This window comes from Perognathus longimembris, chromosome 2 (assembly GCF_023159225.1).
Source record: "Perognathus longimembris pacificus isolate PPM17 chromosome 2, ASM2315922v1, whole genome shotgun sequence".
NCBI lineage: Eukaryota > Metazoa > Chordata > Mammalia > Rodentia > Heteromyidae > Perognathus > Perognathus longimembris.
Window position 1 is genome coordinate 50489225 of NC_063162.1, and position 24145 is coordinate 50513369.

Below are 24145 nucleotides of genomic sequence, written 5' to 3' on the forward strand. Positions count from 1 at the left end.
CGGGCACGGAAATGCTGGATGTCTAGTTTGTCTTCACTTATTGACTTATACATACATTGGAAATTATTAAGGGGAGAAAGGAAAAAAAAATAAAACCAAAGCAGAGCAGAACAATGAAATGTCTTCTATCTAGTTGCTCACTTGGCAGCAGACCTGAAGCAGCTTTCTTTCTCTGAATCCATGAGGTGCAACTGATTTCCCGTTATGCTGAATAAAATTGCTAACGGTTGTGGAAATATACGATATAGAGGGTATAATCGTGGCTGATAAATGTATTGTTACCTGTTTCAGCATGTGGGAAATTAATTGAGTGATTCATTTCATAGCTGTTAGAGTGTTTAACAGTTCTCCTTATTGGGACACACATTTGACGTACTGCACATGACTGCTTGTAGTTATTCCAGCCTTTGTAATTTTGTCCAAATGAAAGAATTTTTTCTTGGCCTTTTTTAAAACCTTTTTTTGGTGAAAGGATTCTAGAAACAGATGATATTGCCAAACCCAGAAAAATACAACAAATGAACTCTTTGTAATCTCTTGAGTTAGAACCTGCCCATCTTTCATTGCCCACCTTCATGTATATACAGATAGATAGATTGGTACTTACCCTGCTCTTATTTGCCTTTGGCACGGAAAGCTTTCCCATGGCCCCACTATCAATTGCTTCAAACTTGAGCAAATAATAAGTATACTGTCTGTTCCACTTGTGTGGGAACTCAGTACATGGATATCTCTGTCCTAGTGTTCTCTCTCTATATAAGTTGGTGGATCCTCATTTAACCCCATAATGCAGAAGGAAGGGACCATTCACTTACTTTGCAGATGCGGGACATCAGGCCCAGAGAAAGTCTCTGGGCTTCCTGAGGTCACATAAATGGGAATTCCCAGGGCTAGAGCTTTCCCTTGTGTCTGACTATGGAGCACAAGTTTTATTATTCTACTATATTACTACTAGAGCAATGAGATGAATATGCTCCCCATGTATCTCTTTGCCCCTAATTAAGAGAAGTGCCTAAATGAAGAGGACAAGTGGGATTGGGACTCTTAGGTGGATTCGAGATGGAAAGAATTAGAATCCTCTCTTGCCTTTTAAACTAACCCGAAATCACTCAAAAATCTGCCATTGGCTGATTGAATTATTAGCAACATCAGCAGAAGTGTTCTTCAGAGTTTCCAATTAGCTTCCAGTCGATTATAGAATTAGCTCATGTTTGTGTGATTGACTCTAATATCCTTGCTAACTATATTAAGCTTTAAAATGTCTATTAATTATTTGAGAAAAGAGAAAACAAGCCTTCAGTAAAAGCATGGGGCCCCTTGGTTTTCTTTTTGTGGAGTTCCATAATTTCCAAACTGGAGAGGATTTCAGAAATCACTGGCTCTTGTTTCATGGATGAGCAGCCTTGGGGAAAGCACACAGTCCTGACTGGTCTAGGATGAAGGTCTTGGGCCTCTGGTTAGATGCTGTATTTATGTCATGATCCTTGAAGAACCAGAAAAATTCTAGTATGTTATTGGTCTTGCATCCAACTGCCTCTGTCTCTTGAATGGCAGGCAATTCTCTTTCGTTGTTTTTAGAGACATACAGTGGTATTTTTCTTGCAGATAGAAAGAGGCCAAATGAGCTCTTTGCTGCATTAATAAATTTGTGTTCAAAAGGCTGCTACTTGCCTGTTCACAGTATGTACAGACATATGTTTGCTCCTCTGTAGGTGTATATATATATATATGCTTTCTGTCTCTGTGTATATATACATATGTATGTTCTAGGAGGTATGTATATACTTAGAGTTGGTTTCTAAGTGGAGAGTAATTTCCTTCCGGTGAATTGCCGACACTGTGCTGTGAACACTGGCTGAAGACCTATTTTTCATACCAGAATCGGAATCTCAAGTTGGTTTCTGTCCTTTCTGAGACGGCGGCAGCCTGTTGTGCTTATTCAGCAGAATACTCTGATGGATGATCAAGGAGGCCATGATTTGGGGAACTGTTTTCATTTTATTCCTGACATAAAGTATTTGGGAGAATGGAAAATGCTTCTCCAATCATAGCCCTTGCCTTGGAGGTGGGGAACAGGCAGACTGGGTGTTCTCTGCTGACGCAAATGCAAAAATCAGCCAGTAACTAATCAGCCCCCATGTCACCAAGGTTTGATTTGGTACCTGGGAGGCCATGGTGCTTGAATAAGAGTTCTCTCTCCACCCCACCCTCTCTTGATAACACATTTTTCCCTCCCTTGTTGCCTTTTGGCTTTTGTTATTTTACTTCTACCTTCTGTCTGTACTCCACTTGTTTTATGGAAAGATGCCATTTGATAGGTGGTGATAGCTGATGTGACAATGGGCTCTTCCAGGCTGTGAGTATGGGTGTGTGTTTGTATGTGAGTGTGTGTGTGTGTTGGCAGGTAATGGACCTATAACAGCTAAGGTTTGCTTATTTCCCAGAAATACCTGTAAACATACATACATACATACAAATATCTACACACACACACACACACACACACACACACACACATTTATATCAGGCATCAATTCCTCATACCTATAATCCTAGCTGTTTAGGAGGCTGAGATCCGAGGATCCCAGTTTGAAGCTAGACCAGTCAGAAAAAATCTGAGAGACTTATATCTCCAGTTAATTACCAAAAAGCCCAAGATAGGGCTGTGGCTCAAGTGTTAGAGAACTAGCCTTGAGCAATAAAGCTAAGGGAAAGAGTGAAGGCCCTGAGTTTGGCCATTGAATCTACCATTCTCAATACAGAGAGTACCAAGATGGATACAGAGAAGAGTAAGACCCCCCCCCACCCCAAAGACTTCTGTAATGGCCACGCCCTGAACTCCTGGGAAATGTAAATCAAAGGAGTGCAGAGATCTGTCCAGAGGCAGGGGTATGTGGTAGTACGCCAGCCCACACATCAGAGAGACAGCTCAAAATCCTGACAGTCACAATTGCTTAATTGTGTCCTGGCTTTGTAATTATTCATCCCTGTTCTGGCAAAGAGCACAGTTGTCATTTCTTTGACATAATTATTTAAAGCTGATCCCTCTTGTTTACAGTCATGTATACAAAGTTGGCTACCAACTGTTTAATCTCAGAGCCTTTGGGGAACCATGGGCAGAGCCCCCTCGGAGGCCCTGTATGGAGCAGCACAGCCTGTACTGGAAAGGGTTTGGCATGGCTGTGTTTGCTTGTCTTCACAACCATTCCTTCTAGTTAATGTGTGTTGACAGACACGTTTCTTAACATAGTGTTGGTGTGTCCTTGAAGCTTTGTCATGCATTCCTTTATGCAAGTGTGCTTGGGTTTCCTGTCATGTGCAGCTTGTGTATTTGTGCAACTTTATATAGCTTATGTATTTGTGTGACTATATACTTGGATATTTGGAAGGGTAAGCTATGATGTGTGTGGGTTTATAAGTGAGTGTGAGAGAGAATAAAGAAGAAAGGATGAAGAAGGGGAGGAGGAGGAGAAGGACAAAACACAATGTGTAATAGGAATAAACTTGAATACATGCCCCTGCTGGAAATCTTTTCCATTCTCGTCCTTAAATAGAGAGTTGAAAGTGTCTTGGGCTTGAAAATAACCTGCTCCTGCGTCCACTACACAGTCTTGCTCTCAACCTTTGCATTTCTTTAGTTTCTTCCATCTAAGTGTATGTTTAGGGATTTCCATGAAAAGTGCAAGGTAGGATAAAGACAGGCAGTGGTATTAACAGGGAAGCCAATTCTTTGTTGGGATGAGGAAACTACTCTTTCATTGGGATCCCAGCTCCATAAGGACAGGAACTTGGCTTGTTTTGTTTTCTTCCCCATCTCTTACTACCTGTCCAATACTAGAAATTCCACCAAAAGCCATAAGCAACAGATCACTTTAGGAGGCAACTTGTTATGAAATCTTACACATTTTGAACTGTTTTTCTCAACACAATCATCTAGAAAAGCCAGGAAAAGAAAAACAATATGGTCTTGAGAAAATGTGATGGGTTGACTCTGTACAGTGTTAGAAAAGATCAGTTCTGTTTCACACTCATTCTTGCAAAGGATTTACCCAGAAATTACTTATGCTAGGAAGATGTTTGGCTGTCCTGATCTCTTACTGTGACCTTTCTATCGGGTAGTAGTTACAGAGAAGGTAAGCTGAAGCTGTGCTCCCCATTCCTTAAGATGTTTTCTGTGTCTTCCTCCTCTCAGGACCTACCTGCTTATAGTAGGGCTTTTAAAGCTTAAGAAGTAACTTTTCCCTAAAAATACATTGGGACTCCCACAGGTCTTATATTGCTAAAATGAGATTTCCTCTTCTCTAAGCTGCTCTGTGATTTTTTTTTTCTGTCATCACTGTAAAGGAACACTACCTAATGGCCAAATTCGTTCACTCCATTTTTTAAAATGCTAACTACCACTTTACCAAGAGCTACCTTAGTCTAGAACACTGCTGTATAATATTTTTCATCACCCTTACCTACCCCTAGTACAAACACATAAAAGGTTATCAGAAATTCCTTCTAGATTTATTATAATCACTAACATTTACTCTTATGTGTTATATAAATCCAGGGCCTTCCTGGAAATAAATACTGTAAACCACAAGTACATGCAGTTATATAGGCAATTTGCCAATATACGTCCAAAGTTGTCTGTAGTAGTAAACATTCTGAAAAAAAAAGGCTGAAAACTGTTAGTTGATTTTTCTGGGTCTTTGTAACTACCTGAATATGTTAGTGTTTTATGGTTCTTTTCTATTTCTATACAGATGTTTCTTGTCTAGAGACATATTTGGATTCCATTTCCACTTACTTTTATAGTAAGTTTTGAAGAAGAAAAAGAATTTTTTAATTAATTTCTTTTTTGGAAAATGCTTAGGCAATATGTTTGGAAACCATGCTAAGACATTTACAGTTTGTTTGTTTTTCTTCCTTGCTCCTGACTTCACAGTTTGTCATATTTATTTGAGGGAGAACCACTGAAAAATTTTGTATTTTTCTATTTTTTTCACACCCTGGCATCGCTTGTCATAAGCAAATGCTTTCAGAGCATTGTTGTTTGGAAGCAATTTCTATAGCCTTGCATTTGAAGAGTCGGCCTTTGATTTCAAAACTAGACTGTGACAGGAAAGCCATGTCCAGGGTCCTGGGAAGCCCTGTGGATGGAGAACTGAAATCCACACCAGAGAAAAAGAAAGTGATGTATGTAGGTGCTGGTGGAAGCCTCTGGAGCCACAGTCACTGGTGAGCTCACAGTAAAGGCTGTTCTCCATAAGCCCACTGATCAAGGAGTATTGTGTTTCTAATAGTGCTGGTAGCTACCCATCCCCACATTTTCCCTTTTGAGGGCCTCCCAAATTCTCCAATTTGTCCAAAGATGTTTGAACAGACCTATAGCAAGAACATCATTGAAATGAGTGACATGTTGTTAGGATGTGAAATGAAGAAAATCTTTAGGAACTGGGGCATAGCTGGGCACTGTTGGCTCAACCTGTAATCCTCTCTACTCTGGAGGTTGAGATTAAAGCCCATCTGGGTGGGAAAGTCCATGAGATTTTTCTCTCCAATCAACCACTAAAGAGTGAGAGGTAGAGCTATGGTTCAAGTAGAAGAGAACCAGCCTTGCACAAAAAAGCTAAAGGATAGCACCCAGACCTTGAACTCAAGCCCCAGAACCACCATGAAAGTACCCAAAACTAATAATCTGTAAGAAACTTGGTTCAGCCTCTGGAACCCAACAATTGAGTGAAGTACAGCAGATTGCCCTTTTCTCTGTCTTTGCAATGGTTCCTCCCATAAGAGAAAATAAAATTCCCCATCCCATCACCTTGGTCTTGGCTATATAATGTGTTTTGCACAATGGGATGTGAGTAAAAGTGACAGTATGCCAATTCTAGGCCAAGGCCTTCTAAAGTGCTATGTGTTTCTACTCATTTGCCCTCACATGTCTGCCACTTGCTACATAAGCAGCATGAGAGCTACACTGAGCAGACCTAAACCTAACCTACTCTGAAGCTATCCTAGTCAATCACAGACCTCTGCACAAACAAGAAGTATTTGTTGCAAATCACCAAGATTTTAAACTATTATGTGGCTGCAGAAACCTGTGAAATCCATGGGTAGGGCTTCTATCCACACACCATGCCTTCGGTGCCTCCTTGGTGACCTGAAGCAGCCAGCACTCTTCACTAGAATACAACTTGGGGCTTAGTAAGAGTGGTGGCAGTGGTTAGTGCCACTGTGCTGACTCCATTAGGCTTTCTGGGTGCTTGTTTTGGATAGCAGGGTCATCCTGGGGGGTCCCCTAGTTGCCTAGCAACATTATGAGACATATGGAAGCTATTCTTAGTGTTGGTTAAAAGACCATTTAGCATATGTAACAATGTTCACTATCCACTAGATGTTACTTAACAGTTTATTGGGGACTAATCCAGGGCCTTTGCACATCCTAGCATTCAACCACTGTACCACAGCCCCAACCTGCTACTTAATAATTTTATCTCTAATTTGTCTCCCTGGCATGACTCTTCAGATATTAAAAGCAGTGATCAGAGAAGTTGCATAGGTTACTTAAAATTACAAACCAAAGTAGATTTTAGGGTGTTTGTTAGATCTTTCCATGCTCCCACACTCATGTCTTTTCCCTTTGTATACCTGCCTTTAGGGTAAACAGCCAACCTCAGACCTTGTGTTTTCTCCATCATTTACCCTAAATTTCATTAATAAAGCATGAATGTAGATGATGGGAGGCAGGAATAAAAGAACAGAAAGACCAAGAGATAGAAGAGGGCTGAAGAAAGTAGTGTAATTTCCCATTCTGACCTTTGCCTTCTTTCCCTAAGCCATTTTTGGTTGCATAAGTGGAGGAGCCAGACTGTTCAGGACTCTGTATGTTAGGCCACATTTTCAATTTCCATGAGAGGTGAGAAGGATTCTTAAAGCTTTTAGTGGAAGAAAGGTACAGATAGTGCTGTATTTGGGTCCCTGAGTTTGTTGAGAAAAGAAAGAAGCAAGAGTTATCTGTGTGGAGCAATTGGTGTTGTGTAAATCAGTGTATCTGTAGCTGAGGACCTGAGGTTCCTGTGGCATTCAGGGCATCCAGGCTCGTGTTAGTGCTTAGGTGGCCACTGCAGTGCAGGAGCCAAGTCTGAGAGTCTCTTCACTAGACTATCCAGAAGGATCTGGGTGGTAGTGAGGAGTTAAGACTGTAGGAAGATAAAAGCTAACAGCATGAGTGACTCTCCTAGCAATAAGTCTACAATGCCTCTAAAAGTCACTTGACATGTTCTTGCCCCAAAGACCTTTTCCCCTAAGAGATCAGTTATCTTTGCTTTAAGTAGTGACTTTAAGGCATTTTAACTGGGCCGTGAAAATCCTTATTCCCGTAATTACAGGTAATGTCTGTGATGGAACCCTAATAGCTGATTATATCTGTATCTGCACATTGCCAACTGGAGGTTTGCTCAATCTATTTGAGAAGAGTATTTTGCTTTTATAATCTTTTTTTATTATTATTTTTACAAGTTAAGCTTGAAAGGAAGAAGAACAGAAGGAGAAGAAAATAAAAATGCTTTCTTAAGAAATTCTTGGAGGCTGGGAATATGGCCTAGTGGCAAGAGTGCTTGCCTCCTACACAAGAAGCTCTTTCGATTCCCCAGCACCACATATATGGAAAACGGCCAGAAGGGGCGCTGTGGCTCAGGTGGCAGAGTGCTAGCCTTGAGCGGGAAGAAGCCAGGGACAGTGCTCAGGCCCTGAGTCCAAGGTCCAGGACTGGCAAAAAAAAAAAAAATTCTTGGAGAATCAAATGGAGATAGTGAATTAAAAGGGATTCACACTGAAAATTATGTCATTCCAGGTTCGGTGTGCAGCTTTGGGGGTTGTCAGTGAGCTTCTCCCCAGCAGCATGTGCACTGGTAAGCTGAAGCAATACCTCATCTGTAACATGCTTTTCTCCATCACTTACCACTTTCACATGATGCCAGGCCAGGGATGAAAAAGAGGGGAATGTAAATGCTGGGGCAACTTGTCTACTAACAGAGATAAAAGGCCAGTTGGTGGTATGTGAGAGAAGGAAGATCATTACAACACTGGTTTTCTTTCTCCTCAGTTGTTCTAGCGTCTTGCTCTCTTGTCCTTCTAGATGCCACCATTCCAGGGAGCTCTGCCTTGGAATCTCTTAGTGACTGGATGGAACCTATGGGGAGTCAAGCATCCTTCATACAGGCAGGCCTATAGAATGGATGGACTTATGGTCAGCCACACACATGCCAGGCACCAGGGAGAAATGCATAGCATCATTCTGAAGCTAATGCATGAATACATGTTGACATTATTTGCCAGTAGGTGGGAAGGGAGGAAGGAGGGGAGGATGGCATGGATCCAGTCTGAACTCTGTAGTTCTGGTTATTGCCAAGGTACCTGCTTTTAATAGCATGCAAGAAGAGCGAGGTATAAGAAGATATTTTTAAAAACACAAGCAAACTTGAGTGATATAAGCTAGATTATGATCCTTAATGATTGTTTTCTCTTTTTGTTGTCTCTGAAGCCAAGTTGATGGGATTAAAATACTAACATTAGCTTTTCCTACTGAAAGGCTTAACACAAGGACTAACCTGAACCTGTTTCTCCCTCTAAAACCTCCAGTAACACCAAAGTTCATGGACAGTTTGTTGGATTCAGCTGAAAGAGTATGTCACAATTCTCTCCTAAGTGTGATTTTGCCTCTCTTTTACCTACTTGTGGCTCCCTTAAGTGGCCCGTATACACTCCCCAATTCCACGTGCATCCTCTGTGTCACTCAGACCAGGACCCATGGTGTTTCATGTGCATGGTAAGGCAGGTCTGCCCTTGAGGTCCCCAAAGGCTGGTAGTACAATTAGCTTTTATTTGCTTTTCTGCTCCTTACAGTAGAGTGTCTTAGATGAACAGACAGGGCCCCATCAATAATGCACAGATGCTCTGTAATTGGGGCTTCCTTTGATGTTAATTTAGCTAAGTTCAGTGCCATTGTCAGTGATAGCAATTATGCTCAGCCTTTTCACCAAGGACATTTTAGGATAATTTTATTTTTCATGTGCATTTTAAAATATGGCAGTAAATTTTGAGCTACATTACCTGAATTAGAACTCATTATTTCTTTTCAACGGCAAACTAATGCTCTCTGTCTAGGCTCCAAAGCTGTATTTTTTTCCCTTTTTTTGAAGTGGGGAATTTTAAGTGGGGCCTACAATTAATGAAGCTTTTAACTCAGTGAAATTTATAAGTGAGTCACCTTTCTTTCTTTCTTTTTTTTTGGGGGGGGGGCATTTTGGATTGTCATGGAGGCTCTCCGGCTGGGCGACCTGTCCCATGTTTTATTTGACACATTTTTATTCATTCCTCCCCACTGCCCAACCTTTATTTTTGTTCTTGACGTGATTCAAACAGTTGCCTCCAGCTGTTCTTTTGGGAGTTTTAAAAATCTGAATTTATTGTGGCTATTGTACTCTATGAAAAACCTACGATTCTTCATTTGTTCATGGGCTGTCATTGGATTTGTGCTGATCCATGTGGGGGCTGGGCCCATTTTGAGTCACAGAATTATATTTAAGTTTGGAATGAAGACTGGCCTTGTACCTTCTTGATATCTACTTTTCTATAGTGAAGACAGGGGCTGTAGTGCCTCTAGTCTATTGTGAGGGTTAAATGAGATGATATGTGGGAGTAGCTCATACCACCCTTGGTATGTAGCACTGGGAAGCTAGTGATCTTTGTCAGACAATTTCAGAATAGTCTCTGTGGCATGTTATGGCTTTGTGTAGCTGAACACAGGGCTTCCAGTGGAGAGTAGAGTATGTATTAGTCCGCTTAGGCTGCTGTGACAAAATACTTCAGGCCTGGGGTGGGGGGGAGGGGTTAAATAGTGTGTATTTATTTCTTATGGTGTTGGAAGATCAAGATCAGATGGGCAGCATGGCTGGGTTCAAGTGTTGGCTTTGAGACTGCTTTTTACTTCTTAGTATGTCCTATCCTTTTGACTGGAAAACAAGAGGCAAGAACAACAAAAAAAAAAAAAAGGGAGAAGAGGAAAAAATATGAATCTGTTCCTATAAGCCACAGTCCTATGGGAACAGGCCTCATTTATCCTTATTATCCTCCTAAAGGCTCTGTGCTGGATCCAGGCACACATAGGCTAAGTCTTAGACGTGTGAATTTGGGGACTCACAGTTCAACCCATGGCAGAGGATATTGCCACATACTTTGGATCCCTTCATTGAGTTTTCTGGCTTTAGTGAATTATTTCTAAGTCTTTTACTGAGCATCTACTTAGTGTTGAGAGGAGAAAGGAGGCTTGGGCTCCTGAATTTGGGAGTATCTTGGCACAGTGCAAGGCAGTTTTGATCAGTGGTAACAGTGGAGGGGAAGATACAGAGCCAAGGAAGGCACACGGCAGGGGTCATCTAGTGAGCACAAGAGAGGAGGCTCCCAACCACTGCTGCAAACAAACAGGACAATGAGGCCCAGCGTTGGGAGGATAAGACAGCTGTGGAGAAGTCTGCAAGGCCTGCCTTGGGAGAAGGATGCCTGGTGCAAAAATAAGCCCTTAAGCTCTTTCATTTGGGTGACCTTGGACTCAACTCTCCTAATCCTCCTCCAACTCCCTTGGCAAATCTAGAAGTCAAGGCTGATGTTGAGATCCTGGAATTTGTCATTGGGATCAGCCTGCTCTGACACAGAGAGCTGGAGAGTGAAATCTGGGGACTTGTTACATGTGTCCAGAGAACATTATCTCATCATCAGAGGGGCTTTGAAACTCAAGGCTGAGATACTGGATCTCTGGCTAATTAGAAAATAGCCAAGTGCTGAATTACACAAAGCTATGTTTAAAAAAAAAAAAAACCCACTCCTCAGTATACTGTTTTAAAAGAGAAGTCTAATTTCTGAACTCAATCTAACTTTTAGTCATTGAATGTTAGGGGGGAATTAATTATAAATAATTTGTTTCTTTCTTGTGTTCAGAAAAGTTTCTGTACCAATTTATAGCGTGTATACTCCGAGAGGAGAAAAGCCAAAGCTGAACACTGTGAATTGAGTCTGGTCAGGCAAAAATGTTCAGGGATGGAAAGGTTTTCCTGCTTTGCTTTTCCTTCCCTTTTCCTTGAAGCATTATATGATTAAATGTGCAACTTTGTTCACATAACTGCTACAAACAGTTCACTGTGTAGGCCAAATGCTCTCTAATGCAGTAAAATTAAGAAATAATATGCTTTGAAAGTGATTTATGAGTGTGGTTAAACTGCCAGATTTACAAAGAAATAGTTCAGATCTTGGGAAGCCTCAGGAGTCACGTCAAAAATGAATTTGACCATGATTTAAACTGCTACTTTTCTTACATGACATTTAATATGTGTACTTTGGAGGCCCATATGTCTTTAATAAAATAGCATTAAGTTTTAAATATGATATGAATGCAGCCAGTTTCTAAATTCATAACCTTTTCCACAACTCCAAAATGCTAACCAATAAGGGAGTCATACATGCAATAAAACATAAACCTTAGAAAATAGCTTTTTATTAAAATGGTTAGACACTTGGCAGCTGGGTTGCAATGTAATAAATACTTACAGCATTGTGGGTTTATCAGACATTGTTTACCCTGCAAGCAACTGGGACTAGACAACTAATTACAGTCCTTGCACAAACACCATTCATGCTTGGTCCTCCTGAGTGTGTTAAAGAAGCAAAAGAGTTGTGTTGCGAGCCCTGGGTAAGGAGTCCGGAGATTTGGGTTCTAACCCTTTTCCACCTTTTAAAAGTGACTGTGGGTGAGTCACTAAATTTCTTTAACTTCTCCCAACTGTGCCAGGTAGACTTATGGTGATAATAATATTTTTTAAAGCATTGTACAGAGCCTGGCACATGGTAGCTACTCAGTAAAAACAATACTGAAAACAAAAAAAAATTTCATTTAAAACATTTTCTGTGTGCTGCTCCTAGGATTTGAACTCAGGGCCTGGACACTGTCCCTTAGCTTTTTTGCTCAAGACTTGTGCTCTTCCACTTGAACTATAGCTTCACTTTTGGTTTCTTGGGAGTTCATTGGAGATAAGAGTGTCATACATAGACTTCCTTGTCCAGGTTAGCTTTGAGCCAAGAGCCTCAGATCTCAGCCTCCTGTGTAGCTATGTGTATAGGCATTAGAAACTACTGCCTGGCTAAATGCATTTTTGTAAATGCAAGCTAAAGCTTTGGGTTCCTCAGCAGTGGTAATGGATTATGAGTCTAGAACAGCTCTTAGAAAAGTCGACCTAACTATAAGTCAGTGTCTGACTCCTGGAGAATTGGGTTTGTGCCCGCTATCTTACCTCTTGCAAGTGTGAGCGTGTTAGAGAGAATAGAAGGCAAGTTGGTTCAGGGGACCAGATGTGCCTAGAGGAGCAGGAATTTCCTTGTCTGTTGTCACCTCACAGTTCCCAGTGATGGAAGTAACATATATAGTGCTCTCTCTCTTTGCCCTTGATTTCCAGTTTACATTAAATCGAAATTATCCTTGTAAATTATAGTATGTTGCCACAAAATATCCTTTAAAATCTCAGTGCTGGTGGCTCACACCTACTCAGCTGCTCAGGAGGCTGAAACCTGAGGATGGAAGTTATCTCCAACAAATCAGCAAAATGTCAGAAGTAGAAAAGTGGTTCAAGTGGTAGAACACCAATTTTACGTGAAAAAGCTAGAGAACCTTGGCCCTGAGTTCAGGTTCTAGTACTGGTGCACACATGCATGCACGCGCGCGCACACACACACACTAGCAGTAAAAACACTTAAAGATTGTGTGTGTGTGTGTGTAAGTGTGCCACAGCCCTCTCTGTGGAACAGCTCTAGTTCAGGGCTTCCTAAGCTCCATGTTTCAATGTGTGCCTTGCTTTGATTTCAGCATCTCACATGAACAGCTGGCCTGGCAGTGGTCTGATTGTGTTTGTCTGTACAATAGATTATTAGCACCATCTACAAACTTCCTGAGGAGAAATTCCTGACTTTCCTAAAATGCAAACTATGAGTTATTGAGTTGTATTTGAACCTGCCTTATGTCAGGGCTCAGATATATGGGGGGCAATCAAAGATGAAAAGGCCAATAAACATTTAATTTTCATGTTTTTAAAATGTTATGATTTCATTAGATGAAATTAACAAAGTTACTTATAATCCTTGCATGTTAATTCTATGATTTTCATCTTACTTTGCATCTCTTTTGCCATGTATTTTTGTATTTAATGCTCTAATTGTGTGTGTGTGTGTGTGTGTTTGTGTGTGTATGTGTGTGTGTGTAATATGTGGGTACTGGGGCCTGAACTCAGGGTCTGGGTACCGTCCATTGGCTTCTTCTCTAAGGTTGGCACTCTACCACTTGAATCATATCTCTACTTCCAGGTTTTTGCTGGCTAACTAGAGATAAGAATCTCATGGACTTTCCTATCTGGGCTGGCTTCAAATATTGATCCTCAAGTTAGCCTCCTGAGTACCTAGGATTACAGGCTTGAGCTGCTGGAACTTAACTTCTAATTTTTTTTTAAATTCTTGCTGTGTGATCCTCAAATTTAGTCTCATATGAACTATATAATTCTCTATCAATGCTCATCTAAGTGCCATCACTGACAACACTCTCTTCACACTGGATTTTAATCTTATGTGTAAATACTGTTAGTGTGTATCAGTGCTTATGTAAGCACATGTGTAGATTCCTTTAAACTACTTTCCTAGGATAAATTTCTATGCTATGCCAGTTGGATCATAGGGTGTAGTCACACAAGCAATTTAAGGCTCTTTATAAGAATTCCAAAGTGCCATTTTTCAAGTTGGCACTCCATTCTGGGTAAGCCATTGAACCTACCCAGGCCAGACAGACTATGGGTCATAAGGGATGTTTGGCACTTGCCAAGATCATCTTTGCAAGGTGTTTCCTAGAGTCTTATTGGTTGGGATGGTTCTGGAAGAAAGCCTTAGAATCGATAAGAGCTCTGACAAAGCATGCATTGACCTGCTGAGTTGTAGTCCTGGGGAATTATGGGTTCCCTGGAGCATCCCGAAAATTATTAACAGCATGCAGTCCCAATCAGTGTGAATGTGTCTTTAGACTGTTCACCAAAATCTTTGCATAATACCAATCATTCTACCTATAAAAGCACAAATATGTTATTGTTCTCAATAGGCAATTTAATGCAGCTTTGGGGAGGAAAAAAGAGAAAAGAAGATTACAAGCTGGCTGATCTTGCTTTTATTTCTCTTAAATCTATCCACACTTCTCAGGGGTTGTACTTGTTTAAAGATTGTATGCAACTGTGCAGACTGTGTGATTTGGAAAGCAAATCAAACTAAATATGAAGTTTTCAGCATGTGCTGTTTTTAAAGGATTTCATGCATTTATTCCAAATATACATTTCTTCCCAAGTGGCTCTAAACCTATAATCTTTCTTCTTGTTACCTTTCTTTTAGGGGGAGTGGGGGCCAAGAGATTGACTTCATTTTGGAGTGGAAGGCTCCTATTAACATCTACCTCCTTCTTGGGCTGCATTATTCACAGCAGAGCTATTAAGGCTAATTATTTTCAGGTTTCTATCAAAGGGGGATATTTGAGCTGACAAAAAAAAAAGCATTTGTTGGGAAGAAAAATGGCCTGTTTAAATAAGAAAGGGGTCATTATCATCTACACCTTTTCCTTCTCTCCCAATCATTAGTTTTTGTAGGGAGGAGGGGCCAGGGACCCCAACTAGAGTCTGTAAATCAGAAGAGATTCTAAGGAGTTTGCTTATTGAGATGCCTGGTACCCTAATATTTGAAAGAACATTTTTTTCTCCTCATTTTTTCCCCTGTAATCCACCTAGATTGTTACTGACTTGAGTTGATGTCAGCATGTCATTGTCTTTCTTGAGTGAAATGTATTGCCTCTTGATGTGCGATGGAACATCTGGTGGTTGAAAAGCGGGGTGTTTTCGGAGAGGCTGCTTGTGACAAGTGTGTTGACTTGGTCAATCCCAGTCTTCTGAAGGTTCCTGAAGGAAGTCTGGAAAGGTCTAGTCAGTTGAGAACCTCGGTTCCTTCCATCCAGTGGCTCTACACTTTTCTTGGGGCTTGGCCCCTTCACGGGGCTCAGTTGATGGAGTATGGATGATTGTATAGGATTCTACTTACCTCACTTCTGCCCTCCACCCACCCAGCTCAGGTGTGTGAATACTCTTAGTTGTGAGAAAGTCTGAGCAGTGCAGCCATCATTAGCTGAGCTATGTCCTCCACAAACTCACGTGCTAAAGCTCTTAGGACCTCAGAAGGGAAGAGTGTTTGGAGACAGGGCCTTCAAAGAAATGATTGAGTTTAATTGTGTTATGAGAGTGGCCCTCATCCAATTTGACTTGTGCCCTGATGAGAAGTGATTAAACCACAGGAAACGATACCAGTGGTGCCCATGACCAGAGGACAGCATGTGGAAAGGCAGCAAGAGAGTGGAACTTTGTCAGCCATGGAAAGAAGCTTCAGGACAATAAACCCTGAAATTGGAACTCCTTACCTTCAGGACTGTGAGAGAAAAATTATTCTTATTCAAAAATATTTTTATTTCTGTTTTGGTATTTCGACCCTAGCAAGAGCAGCTCAGCTGAGTGACCCAAAAGTGAATGTGCTTGCTGAGCACTGGGCCTGCTTCTGCCACACTGACTGAGCACAGAAAGGTTTCAGCTCCTCTCCCTCTCCCATGGCTGCCTGGTGGGGGGACTCTGGTGGCATTTCCCCTATGAGGCTATATTGTTCATCTGTGAAAGATCTAGATGACCACAGAGGGTCCCCTCATGACTTTGTGACTTGGCTTGTGAACATATACTGCACTTAGCCAATGCTTTGATCATGTATGAGTCTTGCATCAGTCTCTGAGGAGCTGGCCTAGGGGATTCTATGGGATGGTCTTGGGGGATGCCATGGTTGTATGCTGAAGGGCCCAGGTTTCATAGTTTGATGTCCTGGATTCAACTTATGTCTGTATGTCCTGTTTGCCATGGAACATTACCTGAGTTGGTGCCTCCATTACCAAGCCTATAAGTGTTGTTGGATTTAGGAAGAAAGGAATATAAGGCACTTATTCCAGGACTAGGTACACAAAAAGGTACATAAAACCTTTTGCCTCCTTCCTAGTCTTTTCCTTTCTTCCCCTTTCCCATTTCCATTTCCCTGAATATTTTAAAAATTACTAAGACATGAATCCTGAATATGAAGATGGAGAGATACTAGCTTTGAAAGGCATTTTCATGAATGTAATCTCATCTGATTGTCATGATAGTGCTGGGAGCAAGACAGAATTGGTGGTAGCTTATATTATAGATGAGGCAAATAAGATGGAGAGGTTGTGGGATCCACTGAAGATTCTAGAGAAAACTGAAAGTTAGGTCAGAAGCCAGAAATTCTCTTGGCCCAGTGTCTTAATCTTCATCTGCAATGTGGCATTCTAGTGGTTCTGGCTCAGGATGAGATGATAAGATTCAGGCTGAGAGAGGCTATGTTTTCAGCAGGACACCATGCTACTGTCCCTGAAGTTCCCCTTGGAACTTCCCAATGGAAGCTCCAGTGGGACTTACCTCCCAGTGTGGGCTTTTATTGTTCAAGGGCAGATGCTACAGCTTTGGGATCTATCTTATAAATGGATACGTTTTATCTGCACTGAGGATTAGAAAGAAATTAGTTTATCCATATTTTCCTGATGTAAACTGGTTTGGGTTGATCTCCTTTTGCATTGGGATTTCCTCTTCCTTATGCTTCATGTCACTGAGCAGTCCTGCAAATGGATGGGAGGCAATGGTATGCCTTTGAAATAATGTTGGCTCTTATGTGTCTAGATTTCAGTAGCTCTCATGTTTGGACCACTACACCTTGGTTTTGTGTACTATAGAAGAAAGGTCCAGGGTCAGAAGTTCCCAACCCAAACCATAGGTTTAGGGTGAAGGGCTAAAGCTGAGATGAAGGGAGGAAAACATGAGCACTCCACGTCCTTATTCTATTGAATGTACTTGAACTGTAGAGTCAAGTGCCATATTTCTATTTAGAACTTATAGCAACTAGAAGGGCTTTTAAGAGAGGAAAAAAAGATATTTTACTTCACTTTTACTCAAAACAAGCTTTCTAGCAGGGTGAAATTTTGAGATGCACCACAGACAGCTGGAGATCTTCAAGCCACAGGAAAATGACAGTGAGCTCAGATTTTTTCTATCTCTCTCCTGGAGGGCAGGTTATCTGTCTTTGTCATGGCTAATAACAATTTATGCTATCCCTGACCACTGGGAGGAAAAAATTGTATTTTAAAAATGAACTGAGACAGATATCTACTGGGGACAAGATCATGCTAGAAGGAAGGAAGTAGAATATCTAAGGTCAGAGTTTCCCAGTCTTTAGTAGGAGGTTGCCATTTATTTATGAGCTTATTGCTAGAGTTTTTAAATTGGAAGGCATCCTTTTAGGGTCTGTAGAATAGATAGAATTTGGAGTTTTGAGGACAAAAAGAAGGTCCTTTTCGGGAAAAAGGGTACTTTTTCCAGTGATGCCAAGGTTTAGTGACATCATTACCCAGAGGCAACAATGGAAATTAAATCTCCCAAACCCAATATTAGTTGTACCAAGCTATAAAAGATGACAGTTTAGGTTATTTTTCAGACCATCCACCCTGGTAGTCTCAGGTCAGGTACATGGAACTTATCCTATTCCTCACTCCAATCCTAACTCTTCCATAGACTGTTTAAGCAGACATTCCACAGTGGAAGGATAGAAGGGTAGTGCCAGAACATTACAGCTCCTGGTAATTCTATTGAGGCTGTTATGCTTTGGGAGAGAATCAGTACTTGGTCATTTAGGATATTTGTTGTGACTATAAGAGTAAACATGTTAAGCTTTCTCTCTCTCCTTTCATTCCATCAAAGATCTCAAAAGAGATCTCAGGTACATTTTTTGGTATGGCCTTGTTTCTCATCCATTTAAAAATTGTACCAATCTAATGTCAAGCCTCAAGTTTTTTGGTCGATTTTTCATTCATGCATGCTTTCATGCCATTCACCCATTTTGTTCACTGATCTATCCATCCATTTATCATCTAGTCACCTATCCATCTATCTATTCTATCCATCCATTACATTATCCAGCCATCCATCTTTCTATCTGGGCATCCATCAATCCATCCATCCGTCCATCCATTCACCTGACATATATTTACTTAGTGCATCAATCTCTATGGAAGGATTTTGTTGGAAAAGAAACCACAACACTCTCAGCTTTTACAGGCGCACCTTCTAGAGAAGATAAGATAAAGTTAAAGGTACCTTACTACCTTGGCTCCTTCTACAGTGCTACAAAGGTACTACAAAGTTTTTCTTTAGTGCATATGGATATTAAATTAAATATTTTAAATACATTGACCCATATACCTTATATTCTTATTCCTTTTTCTTTAGTTAATAAATTCAATTAGAGTCAACTGGATGGATTTATTCAAAGATTCTTTTAGATTGCCTTTTGATTTTAGACTGGGTTCTGGGAACAACAATCCTAGAACACTGGACTTAAAGTGACATGCTCTCTCAATGCATGCTGTCTGCCTTTCTCTAGGCAACTCAGGGAAAGGGCAGCCTAGGCCAAAAGAGTGGATCTCATCAGATATATGGAAGTCCCTGTGTGAAGAGCCCCAAGTGGCTTTTAACAGTGACTCCCCACTGACTTGGGGAGTCGGTGTGTGTCGGGCCTTATTACCTCCTGTGTAGTCCCCTTTCACCATCGTGTGTAAGCCACCCGTCCCACAGGTGGCAAAGCTGGAGTGAGGGCTACGTGCAAGCCCTGGCGTGTGTGGCCCAGAGAGCCCCCCTCCTCCCCACTCGCTAAGAATGAGGAGGCAGGACATGCGGGCTGTCTCGGGGAAAACTTCTGGGAAATCCACCGGTTTACTCAGGGGAGGGGTTTATATGACAGTAATGGCGGCAGGAAGGAGAGCGATCTGGAGTCACTAGGGATAGGCTGATCCATCACAGTGATGTCAGGGAACTTCCCCCAGAGGCAGAGATCACAGCCCACAGGACCGCTTCCTGGGCTCCGGCCAGCGCCATTTTGACTGTGCCTGCTCCGAGATGAGAGGCGGGCTAGTTTGGGCCTCTTCCGGTTCCAACCGGGAAGGGGGTAGGAGTGGATAACAGCCATGCAGCCCCAGGGCGGGAGAAAGGGGCGGTCTCTCAGGACCTGACAAGATGATGCCCCAACAGGTGTGTCTCACAATAGGCCACCACCATAGGGCCAAGCAACCTTGGAGTGAAACTTTTGAAACAATTGGCCTAAATAAATCTTTTTTCTTTAAACTATTTAATCTCAGGTATTTTGCCACATCAATGCCAAAGTAACACACTCTTAGAAAAAACAGCTAAATATTTAAACCAAAGAGAAGGGCCAGAAAATTATGGGACATCAGATTTTCACATAGGGCTCAAGTCAATCATCTGGTAATAGTGGAGGATGACTTCTTTTTTAATATATGTTTTGTACACTTCACCTTTTTTCAGTTTTATAACAGTGAAGACTAAAAGCAAGTACCAGATTTTACAATGCTAATTTCTTTTAGTTGGGTTGGTTCTCAGTTGGCAGGATCAACCTGTAACCTCTCACAGACAGAACCTCTGTCTGGTATCATGGCAATTTGATGCTCTCAAATTGGCCTTGTGATTTTGAAACTCATTTCCTATTGTTCTCCAGTGGAGTTTTCAGTCCATCTAGCTTAAGTTTCCTCCTCCTCCTCCTCCTCCTCCTCCTCCTCCTCCTCCTCCTCCTCCTCCTCCTCCTCCTCCTCCTCCTCCTCCTCCTCCTCCTCCTCCTCCTCCTCCTCCTCCTCCTCCTCCTCCTCCTCCTCCTCCTCCTCCTCCTCCTCCTCCTCCTCCTCCTCCTCCTCCTCCTCCTCCTCCTCCTCCTCCTTCAGTCCATCTAGCTTAAGTTTCCTCCTCCTCCTCCTCCTCCTCCTCCTCCTCCTCCTCCTCCTCCTCCTCCTCCTCCTCCTCCTCCTCCTCCTCCTCCTCCTCCTCCTCCTCCTCCTCCTCCTCCTCCTCCTCCTCCTCCTCCTCCTCCTCCTCCTCCTCCTCCTCCTCCTCCTCCTCCTCCTCCTCCTCCTCCTCCTCCTCCTCCTCCTCCTCCTCCTCCTCCTCCTCCTCCTCCTCCTCCTCCTCCTCCTCCTCCTCCTCCTCCTCCTCCTCCTCCTCCTCCTCCTCCTCCTCCTCCTCCTCCGACAGCTCATTACTATTACTGACCTAATGACTTCTCCTGTCCATTCTCCTTTTAAGGACTCAATTTAAGACTCATTTTGATTCCTTCTATTAAGCCACCTCTCAAAAAACTGGGACTTGAGTCATTTCCAAATTTCAGAGCTTCCTTTTAATCTTTATAAGCCATATTTTGTTTTAAAAATACTGTATCTCCATCTTACTTTTGCAACTGGAGGGAAGAGCATGTGTCTAATCTACATGTGTAACCCATGAAGTCAGGACTAACTGTAATATTTATCATCTTCTACTACAGTGTGATACACAGTGACAATCACTTTCCTCCCCACGGCTTATCTAAGAAAGACCCAGATGTACTGGTGTTTAGTTTTCCCACCAATTGGTGTGAGACAGTGGCCAGCCTTGGGCCAGAAGGAAACTCTGCTATTTATTTGGATGCTTGCCGGAGGTCATACCACAAGGCCACTGTCCACATATCAGCTTTGTCTCAGGAGCTGACTCATGTTTTTCATATAAATCATAGTGAGTTTCCCATTATAAACACCTTGTAAAACTCCAAAGGCTTTATGACTGTTATTAGCTACTGCAGCTGTGATTTACTGGCTAATTCAAGCTGATGTGTGGATGAGTGTGCCCAGGACACCGTTTGTCCCATCTACATAAGTCAGAGCTGAGAATGTGCTGTGCTTTCTAAAGCAAATGCTTCTTCCAAAGGCCCCTGGCCTGTCACGGTTTGCTTATATTTTAAATGAGTAAGTTAGCAATCTCTCCTTGCAAGGTGGACTGTCTTCATGTTATGACTCTCCTATCCACAGAGCCCTTCTTGAGAAGCTTGGCCCAGAACAGTCTGTTTATTTTTAATGGTTCCACTAAAATCATCCTTATCAGGTGCAGAGAAAAACCACTAAAGCTGAGAGAGAAATGTCTGGAATGGTGTTGGGTGTTCAGCATCAGACTTTGAGCTGGCTTCTGGTTAGTAGTATTCACACTTACCACTTGTCCTGTGTTAAAGTATCTCTAGTAGATTACTTATGGGGTATGTGCTTATATAAAATCAAATTTCCATGAGTTATGCATAAGATGACCTGTGTTTTATATGACATATTGTTTTTGGTTTCAGGTTTTTGCTTTCTTTTTTCTTTTTCTTTTTCTTTTTTCAGCACTAGGGCTTGCACTTAGGGCCTCACTCTTGCTGGGCAGGTACTTGACCACTTGAGCTGAACTCCCAGCCTGTGTTCCTTTTCTTTTTAATCTTACTAATTGCCTAAGGTGGGATAATGACAATCTAGCTCTAGCAATCTAGCTTTCTGGTACTTTTGATCTGAGAACAGGAGCTCAAATGGGCGTACTCAGAAACTAGGTTTAGAAGCCAGACATTCTTGGCTCACACCAGTAATCCTAGCTACTCAGCAGGCTACGATCTGGAAGAACACAGTATGAAGCCAGCCTGGTCAGAAAAATCTATGAGACTGTGTGTGTTTCCAATTAACCAGCAAAAAGCTTTGCTGGAGGCATGGCTCAAAAAATAGAGCACCAGCCGTGCCCAAGTAAATTGAGCAAGCACTTGTCCCTGAGTTTAAGAAATAAGGTCTGTAGTTTCCTTGAAAAATTGCAATTTGTCTGCAGAAATATACCTGTATAGGAAGCATGAATGTGTAAAATATAAATGCCTTCATGATGAGCACATTTGTATTTACATTTTCATAGCTATATAAACCTTATACAGTATACATACGAAATAATATCCCTACTTGATCGTATAGATTTCTGCTTTGACCAGCTCACACATAGTAAGTCATATTTCCTTTGAGTTTAAGATTTCAGTGCTTTCACACCTTAGAACCAAGTGGTGTGGAAATGAGATAGCTCTTTGAACTTCTAAATCCTAGTCTGGAGGCCTCCAACTATGAATCACTTAGAAGATACCAGAATTGTAATTCTTTCCTTAGCTTGTGCAGGGATTCCAGGCTTGTCACTTTGGTGCAAACTGTTCAACATGACAAGGTTTGTCTTCTAAATGGTGACATCAATCTTTGGTCTCAGCCATCAAAGCAAGAAGCAAAGGTTCATGCCTCTTCTCATTAGTGCTTTCGCTAGTAAACTTCTGATGGGATGAGCAAGAGCTAGGCAGCTTTTATACCTGTGACTCAAAAAAATCTTTGTCTAGCATTTTCCATTAGGTATTTATTACTCAGCTCAAATTGATTTCATCAACATGTATTGGGTGGTTACAGGGAACAAAGATGATTGAGATCAAACTTGTTAGAAATCAGACACATGTACATCAGTATAAGTACATATAGTTACTATGGCCGTTGGATGAAAGAAAAAAAGATCAAACCAGATCCTGGCAGTTGTTATAGGAGTAGGAGAGACCTTCCTGGTCTCCTGATAGAAGTGTAGCAATTCTAGAGTGCAGGCTGGCTTTATCGAGTTGAATTAATATACCCACACTCTTCTGACCCAGCAATTCCACTTTAAGATATATTGCCCAATGAAATTCTTACATAGGTCCATAAGGAGATGTGCATGAGGATTTTCATTGAAGTATTATTTGTAGTGGCGGAGAGCTGAAGGCAACTATGAGCTGTAGGAAACACAGGGAGATTGGAGGGTAAATTGTGACATATGCCTTAGAGTACCTGGTAGCTGTTAGACACGAGGATTTAGGGGAAGCATGGTAGCATGGGCTACATGGTATTGACTGTATTTTCTATATTTTTGATACTCAGGGATCTAGGGGCTTAATGAACAGGAAAAGAGTGCAAGTCCCAGAGCTAGCCAATTCTGGGAGATTGCAAATGCCTTACTCCAGAGTGTGCCTTTCATATGCAAACTAACCAGTCCAGATCCTATTCTGTGCTTCTCCAGTATGTTACTCCATCTGTCTAAATCATTCCAGGGCCAGTTACCAGACAGCTGGGACAGATCCTCCACCCTGAGACTGCTGAAAATATTCAAACTGCCCAACCCCAGGCCTACTTACCTTGCCCTTCCCAGTCTTTCTTGCAAAAACTACAAGCAAGTGCCTGTGCTTCTTCCCTCCTTCTGCCTCTTTGCCTACCTTACTGCCTCTTTAAAGTGGCTTTACCCATCATGGCCTGCTCATTTCTCTTGGGAACTATGAGTCATGAACTTCAGTGGCACAGTCATCTCTCAATCGGTTGATCTCACCATACCTGAATGATAAAGTCTGCATAATGTTGGTATTCTTTAAAAGTACATTTAATTAAAAGAAACCTTAAGAAACAAAATACATACACAGTACTATTTATCTACTTTAAAGCACATGGAAGGGTGACACTGTTCAAAAAGAAATGTAGTAAGGACCTGACTTATGTAACTGTAACCCCTTTGTACATCACCTTTACAATAAAAGTTTTAAAAATATAAAAAAACAACAACAACATGGAAACACACCCATGAAGATCTTTTGAGAGGACTCACTTTGACATCAGAGTGGGTATGTATGGTGGCAAGTGGGAAATGGAGAGGAAAACAAAATGAATAAAACAGAAACCCTAGGATCAAGGAAGATGAGTCTAACACCTCTTTGATTTTTTAAACTTATAAACATACAGAATGCTACTACTAATGAATGCATTAATTAAACTGAAAATACTTGAGCAACAGAGTTCTGGCTCCAGTCCTCCTCTGCGTGATATTCCCTTTAGGAATTCCAAGTTGGGCAACAGCTCTTGGAGACTGAGTGATCTGGGAGGCATCCTCAGATCTATTGCTTAGTATGCACTGAAGTCTAATCAATGGAAGACATGATTTTTGAGATGATTAGCTGAATGGGTCCTGTGTTTAAATAAGGTGCAATCCCTTTGGAAATCAAAGACCTGCCTTGTATGGAGGAAGATGGTTGAATCTTGTTTCTCCTTGTGTTTCCCAAGCTCATT

General features: G+C 41.6%; 1 protein-coding gene across 3 annotated transcripts in view; it reads left to right on the forward strand.

The window, feature by feature from the left end:
* Lrmda (leucine rich melanocyte differentiation associated) overlaps nt 1-24145 on the forward strand; it is a 1039777-nt gene that overhangs the window by 616495 nt on the left and 399137 nt on the right. The window lies entirely within an intron of this gene.